Source organism: Acipenser ruthenus, chromosome 9 (genome assembly GCF_902713425.1).
Source record: "Acipenser ruthenus chromosome 9, fAciRut3.2 maternal haplotype, whole genome shotgun sequence".
NCBI lineage: Eukaryota > Metazoa > Chordata > Actinopteri > Acipenseriformes > Acipenseridae > Acipenser > Acipenser ruthenus.
The window spans coordinates 8,788,787-8,797,699 of record NC_081197.1 but is presented as its reverse complement, the minus strand read 5'-3'; positions in this window follow the sequence as shown (position 1 = coordinate 8,797,699).

Here is an 8,913-nt window from a genome sequence, read left to right as displayed (position 1 = left end):
CACAGATTTAGATGTTGCTATGACAGTTGATTGCAATACATTTGTCATTTTGTCCCATATGAAATGATTAAGTAAATACAAGCATGAATCTGTTTGCGCTTCGCCTAATAAAATGTAAATAGCGGAAAGTCATAAATAATGTTGCTTAGCTAACAGAAAATTGCATGTGTATTTTTTCCATCGGAGGTGCAGTAGGTTATTTACATTTTGTTTTTGTGTGGCGGGGGGACAAGGGGGGGTAACATGTGGAAGACACTGTGAAAACATATTAAAAATACAGTTAAATGCTACTTGAAAAGGACGTGTTTATCATGTGAGACGCTTGATAGGTTTTTAATATAGTAGATATGTGTGTCATTTAAAACATATTATTATTATTATTATTATTATTATTATTATTATTATTTTACTTTCAAGTATCATCATACTCTTAATTACCTCTACAAATCCTAAAACATTAACATAACACGAGATCAACGTTCCATTTGATTTGCGTACAAATGTCCACTACCGAATAGTACCAAGGGATTACACATCAAAGCGGGTGACGGTAACTGCTATAATACAAATGTTAAACTACACACATTGTACATTTTATACAATGCCCCGTTTAGAAAACTTGAATTTAAAGGATTAAAATGTACAGGACATCTTGCGTTTGGTCTCTTTTAATAACAATTAAGTTTCTATCAATGGAGGTTTCGTCGCGTTTTTTTTTTTTGTTTGTTTGTTTGTTTTTATTGGCAAAAACATTAATTTTATTACGCAATTAAAAGTACAGGCTTTAGTTTGAGTCTATGGATCCATAAAATCCGTAACACATGCAGTGTTCGCGAGCTGTTTCCCACAGTCATAAGGAATAGACTGCCATGGCATGTAAAGTGTTTGTAAATGAACTTGTAAGTGTTTGGCATATACAAATAAAACTACATTACCTATAATCCCATTGGCTAGAGGACTAGTCATGGGAGACAACAGATGTGGAAGAGAGACGGGGTTGGTGCTGCTGTGCATCATCGGTATTCGAGTTGATGCAACTGCTGAATAGTACGGTACATATCAGTTATCAGATCAGGGCGTCAGAGGAAGCAACACATCGTTAAATGTTTTAAAAGGATTTTAATAAGAAGTTTGAAAAAGACTATCCATCGATTTACTGGAGTGGAGTGAAGCTTCCAAAGTAAGAAAGATTATGCATTTATCTGGTTAATTACGTTTGTGTTTCTTTTATTATTATTATTTATTCAGTTAATGTATGTGTTTCATTACTTGATATCTAAAACTTGTTTTTGCTTATTCTTAAACGTGATTCTTTTTTAAAATGTTAAATATGACAGCCCATATAAAAATACAACAGTACGGTACCATGCAAAACAAAGCTGCAGTTTACTATAGGCTAGTAAGAGGGTTTATTGGGACGAAGATTGTCTGATAAGAGACCTAGTCTTGTGTGTCTAGGCTTTATTTGGACACTATATTGCATTTATTGTAGTTTCCCACAGTATCCACCTTCATAAATCGTGAAAGAAATTATAAAACAAATTGTTATAATGCTACAAACTAATATTATTTAATAGATCTCAATACTACAGTACAATTGTTAATGAGTAGGAGTCACCTACACTTGAAAAGCTGAATTGTTAATTACATTACATTTGGTTTGGATTAAATGTTATGACAACATATTATGAATATGTATGAATGTATGTTTTTAAATAGATTTTAGCCTTTGGATGTACAGTAGCCTTTATGAAGGTGTTATAAATGCCATGCCTTGACCAATTCAGATAAAGCGGTACTGGTATCCTTGTTGATAAGCCACACTTCCTGCAGTCTACACAAACAACAGTTTCATTAATATCAAACATTATTAAATCCACCAAAACAATCTTTAAGAAAAGAATATTTCATAACTCTGCTGAAGTTTTATTGAAGGTCCCTTTTTACAATTCACCTATCATCCTACTCAAATCCGAACGAGCATGTCATTATGACAGAGTGATTCTTATTTAGGTAAGTTCAGACTACCCAGGTTTTGTTTAGTCTACCATACTGTTTCCTCCAAAAGGATTGTATTTTACTTCTGTTGGTCTATACGCCGTGTTATTCATTTGGCAAAAGTAAGAAAAGTATCAACATTAAATACCAATAAATAAACACACAAATATAGTGTTGTTTTACTCTGTTTATCGCGAAACGAAATCGCCACGTGACTCGTTGAGGACCCCGCCACTGATTGACGTGCTTTCATTATAGATTAATAGCATGTCGTTTTCATTTCAGTGATAATATATCTGCTTTGTATACGCACATCACGAGCGCCCTGTACCTTATCTGGCCCTCCAGTGAATCTAATTGAGTACCACTGGTCTGTAGGGTTATGTGTTCCTTCATAGTTTCAAGTTCGATAGTGGCTATCATACAAGAACAAACACTTCTGTGTTAGCAGGCTTACAAATCTGCTGCAGGGTGATATAAACTGTGCAGGTTGATACTGCAGGGCACCGCATTTTTACAGTTTTATCATGCTTTTCCCATTCGTATACTATGCATTTACTATAGTTTACACTGGTTTGCCTTGCTTATTAATATAGTTTACACACCTCACTATTCTTTACAGTGCTTACCTATACCTTACCACACTTTCACTATGCTTACACTTGCTTACTGTGGTAAACTTTTGTATATTGTATCTGGACCACAGATTTGAAACCTCTGTAGTGTTGTCTTTTGGAATGGTGTAAATGTTTAAAATGTACAATAGGATAACAAGGTGGTTCTTAGTACCCTTTCCAGGATAACACAGTGTGATTAATAAATAGCTACGGCAAGGTTGCCAAGGAATAGGAAGGACTTAGATTTAACCCTATAGATTGTGTACATCAAGAGCAGCCATACCTCCCCTTTTAATGATACACATGCGAATGAAGTGAGCTTGGAGCATGCAGCAGGCAATCAGCGCATTTGCCATCCCCTCCAGGCATGTGTAATGTAGTTTGTAGTTGCAATGTGCTAGAATAATGTTCAAACCAGTAACAGGCTGTTTTCACTAGTTTGTTGCCTTTAACAGCGAGGGCACAGGGTCACCGGACGCCCCCGGCTCCACACAGGCACAGCTTGTAATTTCCACCTGAACCAAAATAACATGTTGCTGGTGACTAATTAGCTAATCAGGTGTGTAAAAATGTGGCTGTGTATCCGATAAACGGTGTATCAAAACGATGCAGTACAGCACGCAGACTGGGCCTGGGTTTTGATTGTAAGTTTTTTTTCTTATAGTTTTTTTGAAATAACGATTAACGAGTTGTCCTTGACTACATCTTTCTGCGCTATAGAAAGCTAAAAACAAAAAAGGTATAAAGCATTCCAAAACACACTCGAAGATGATTTAAACAGTAGCCCAAGGAGAAGAAAGATACTGACTCTATTCGTTTTGTAGCACTTGGCCTAATTTAGTGCAGGTCAGAGTGTAAGTAACTCAAGAATTAATGAATGGGGCCTATTATTTGTTTTTATTTATTTATCGAATGTATCCCACTGCATGTATAGTTCTACATTTATTCATCTATGTTTTTTTCATACCCTATATAATGATGCTAAAGTCATTTTAAAGTCTGTGTATTTCAATGAATATTGATTGAATACATATTAAATATACCCTACATTGAATAAATTAAAAAAATATATATAAAAAATGGTGTTGTACTTGAAAGGAATTGAATGTTTTACCATTTAATGGTAAATATAGTTCCACATGTATCTTAAAAACATGCAAATTAAAAAATAAACACAAATGCACTATATGCTTTATCATTCAGTACGAGAGTACAGCACTTTCCCATGTGAAACACTGTTTTCAGACTTGTATGTGTATTACAGTATGGTTGGTTGCTGTTGCCCCCTGAGTTACACACCACACTTTCTGGCATTTTCCAAGAGCGATGAATTCGGTCATTCCTGGAAATATTTTGCATAAATGGAGGTCCTTTAAGGATCCTGTTCTAGGTTGAATTCCGTCATGCACATCAGAGCCTAAACTCACAATCAGGATTTTCAGGCTGACAGTGTTAAATGTCTTTTTTTACAGTACTCGGTACTTTCTCAAAACATGATGTTTAATCTGCAGGATTCTGTCACGTTAAAGATGAAGCTCCTCGTAATCATGTATTTTTAAAGGTTTAAAGGTAAAACTAATAAAAAAAAATAAAAAAAAACAAAACAAACGAAGTACTAGTGCCTTCATCAGTGTGTTGATTCAGATTGTATGTGGCGACCCCTACCTGTGAGAGCTAGGTGTAACAGCACCCATCATCAGGATTATTTATGTTACTGGAGATTTGTTATTTTTTGATGTCTATCCTGGTACAAGTTGGAGATCAAGCGATATCAGAAGGAGATGCTGTTGGCAATGGTGTGTGAAGTAAACTTGGCAGAAGTGTACAGTTCTGAGTTATACCAAGAGGCCATTGCTGACGTTGATGCTATGTGCACTGCATGAAATCAAAATGTAAAATGTATCAAATATCTTTAATAATACAAAAGAAGTGTTGCATTCCTGTTGTAATGTTTTTGTTTTGTATTTATGTATTATTATTATTATTATTATTATTATTATTATTATTATTATTATTATTATTATTATTACTACAGTTTGCACTAATGGTATCTCTACCCTCTTGCATCTTGGATTTCTTCCTATTGATACGAATGTAAAACACTGAAGATGGGTGAAGTTTGTTTGGCTCTACCATAAGGTGAGACAAGCCTGCTGATTTGGAATTGAAATAGCAAAGAAAAACCTTTTAAAATGACATCACCACTACGGAACCTTCCTTCTCATGTTGAAAAAATACACAAGAAGCAAAAAGTTACTGTTCCAAAGCCATGCACATGCCTTTTTAAATGTGTTTCTCATTTGAATAGATATTTTATTCCATCGATACATTGCTATAATGTGAGTGAAAAGTAATTTTCCAATTAAAAAAAAGAGCATTTTCATTCAAATGATACTTTACATATTACAGTGCAGTAGGTGTGACAAGCAGAGTTGAAAGGTAACGTTGTCACATGATTTGTGTGGCATGTGAAGAAGAAAGCAGTAAACACAGACAGCAAGGAGTGAGATTTCAGTGTAAGACATGACTGTGGGACACAGCGACTTGAAAATAAATCTGTCACCAAAAAGTGCCTCAACTCTGAAATGCTTGCCCTCACAAAGAGGCTTCTATTAGTGCCACTTGAGTTACTGACTAGGCTGAGGCAACACGTTTCACACAGGCCATCCAAAGTCATTGTACAGAAATTATTTTTTCTGTCAGTACTGACCACAGCTGGATGAAAATATTCAAAACCCAGATTATGTTGACTGAGGTGGGAGGTTACTGTCTGTCATCATCCAGAGGATTGTGTGAGTCCTTAGTGCTGCTCATTGCTCAAGAAGACACCCCCTTATACACAGCATTTTCTTGGACTGCTGTGTTTTTGCAGCTAACGGTCAATGTGACCAGTTATTACAAAGCTGGGCAATGCTAAACACAGGCTTCTTCTCCTAGGTTAAAGGGAAAAAAGTAATCTTCTAAACCAGTAGAAAGAGGCAGGATTAATATGTAACTAAGGTTAGAAAGCAATGCCCTTTTCTGAAAGGCACCGTGCAATGAATTAATGCTCAAAGTGGGCGAAATTACACAGAAAAACTGTGAAAGAGACAAGCGTTAGCTGACACTACTGAAAATGAAATGTTTCCAGTGCCCTTTGCAGGAATGGATTAAATGTTGCTGATATACTCCAGCTACTAGGATGCTGAAAACATCAAAATACTTTTCTTGATTAATGTGTAGAATCTAAGCACATGTACTGGGACATCTTCTAAAAGGTAAGATCTTATTATGATAATAACTGAAAACTTTCCTTAACCTTGAAAGGCTTTCTCATTTGCGTTTAGGATTTTAACATACTTCTTAAAGCTCTAAACAGAGATTAAAGAAGAGGTTGACTCGTTCAGGTTTTTCCTGGTTTGATAAAAGCTGGGTACTGTATGTGTGGTCCGTGCAAAAATCTCTGTACCAGAAAAATGTTTGTTTTAATCAAATCTCACCAGAAAATCATAAGAGCTTCTACTTCTTGTTTTGTATTTGTAACATGACTATGTTTTTTGTACTGGACTAAAAAGTGTATTTAGTTGGTTATTTTAAAAATGCATAAATTTATATTATAACATGACATTAAGCAATGAACAAGAAACTTAGTTTCATTATTCATCTTATACACTATATATATACACAGAAGCATTGCCTTACATTTGCATTTTTTTAAGAGAATACAAAATTGACTGTAGGTGAAAACAATTTACACCAAAATCATCTCAATTCATAATTATATGATAATAGTATTTTAGTTTAGACTAAAATGTATTTCATATGTCGCTTGATTAATAATAATATTATTCAAGAAAAATACTACAGCTGTGGCCAAAAGTTTTGCATCACCTAGAATTTTAGGATTGAACCATAATAAAAAAATATATCTATATGAACATAACGTAGATCTTTTATTTAACATCATGTAATATAAAAAAAAAATACAAAATTATATCACAAAAGTCTACCGGAAACCATAATAGTAGTACAGTATTTTCATGCTAGAATTTTTGTCAGTTTTTTCATTAAGTATATGGAAAACTACAAAGCGGTATGTAATTCAATAAGTTCATAAGAACATTATTCAGCAGGATTCATGTGACTTTCTGAATCAAAATGTGTTAATTATACAGGGTGATGCAAAACGTTATGCCATAGCTGTACATCTGTGACAAGCATTAGCTGTGGTTTAATTACTGATTAAAGCTCTTATTTTGTAACTGTCCATCAAGTATAAAGTAAAATCCCAAGTCCATTGTCGTCACATTTTGTATTCTTATTACATGCTTATATGATCCAGTTTATACAGTTATTACAGAAAAGTTTACAAGTCTTTTTTTAAATTTATTTTAATTTTATTTTTTACAGATTTTCACCCAAAATTTGGCAGAAATAAATTGTGAATTATACCAAAAAATCAATTTTCCTTTGGCAGATACATTTATTTCAATGAATTTGTTTTACTGCATTACGGGTACTGTCGGATAGCGGCACGTTAACTTCACCAGCTTCAAGTGGTCACTCAGATAATTGTTAGTAATAAAATGATGTGCACTGATTTTTGATGTTATAAACCCCCAAAAATGTTAAACTATAAGTAATTAAAATGGGGTGGTCAATTTTGCCTCTGAGCCCTACTGTTCTACCCTTTGATGGCAAAAACAGGCATTGCTATCTTCAGGTCAGCCCAACAGAGGATAACAAGAATGTTTTATTATTTAGTGTTTGTAATTCAGAGTATTTAAAATGGCAGCACTGGTTTGCATGATCTCCTTCATGTTAAACTCGACTTTAAGAAAACACAAAATGCTACCACAGACTAACAGCTGGTTTAGTTAGTAAGAGTATCTTCAGTCTGGCTTGTTTTTGGCTTCCCATCACAAAATAGACAGAAACGATCAACACACCTGATGCCTTGTTTGTAAATGAATACTGCTTAGAAGGAAAACTAATAGTGATGACGTGTTTTTGCCAGTAATGAGCTTGAGCTGAAAGGGCCTTGCGGTGGGTATTATTGCTGTTATACATTATAGCAATGTGACTGCATCTCTGCCCACTCCATACCACGTGCTAAGCCACGAGAAACTCTGGTGCCATTGGAACCTCGTTAATAACTGCCGACTCCACCTCCGATGAATTTGGGGTTTCTGTGTCACTGGTCTTGTTCAACAATGAATGTGTTTATTTGGGCCCCATCACACAGCTATCAAACACTAGTTGCGTGCATACCAGGAGTCCACTGAAGAATTTAAAAACAGTAAATATTGCTTTGTCTCTTATTAGAAACCCTTTTGCATCCATTCTAAGCAATCGCATTGCTCAGTTGCAGTAAATGTTCTCACCTTACATCTAATGGAACAAAAAACATGCTGTCACACTGCTATGGAGACTGCTGTAAAAATAGCGCACTCTTACTCTTACAAATTATAAATTAAATTAGCACCAAAGGATACAAATCATTAGTTATGTATTAAATATCCTTGTGCACCAATGTGTATACAATATGTTTGTAGGTGTCTGTAAAATGTGTTCCTCTATACAATCTGTGCTCAATCTTTTTCCTACTGCTAAAAGAGCAGTGCTCTGTTCATTTTATCACGGTCCTGCCGCTGCATTTTTCCAGTGCAATTAGCCCATTACTGCAGCTAAATGAGGCATGGCGCCTGCACAAGTCACACCATCTCCATGGTGATTGCGCAGGTTTGCTGTGGAATTGGCAGGAAGGTGAGATGTGTGGGGTCGCTCAAGTGTGACCACCCTCTTGTCACCTTCAGTGTGAAAGGACCTCATTACAGACATCACATGGTCACTACAGTGGGACGGGACCTTGTAGGGATCTTAGTGGACAATAACTGTATGTAGCTTTGTCACAGGTCTTGCAGTCTTTGAAGGTGTAGTCTCTGATTTGACCTTGGTATGTGTTTTTATGAAGAACCAAACCCGAAGTGCATTTTACAGTTTGTAATCAGAGAGCAAGATAGTTAAACCCAGCTGCCCTTGAAAATAGATTGTTTTGTTGAAATATAAGCATTAGTATGATTAAACCAAGACTTGAAACTTGCAGTAAAACGCATTGAGTTTTGACGCTATGTTTGGATCCAAAATTTCAACCTCCAAGGTACTTTATTTAGTAACCCCATTGCTGCATCACTACAGTAGCCATGTATCTCAAATTAAAGAAACCCACAAAACCAAAAAATAAATAAAAAGAACAAAAGTTTAAAAAATGGAAAGGGGTCCAAGCGCATTGTGTGACATCCAAGATCGGTAACTTATA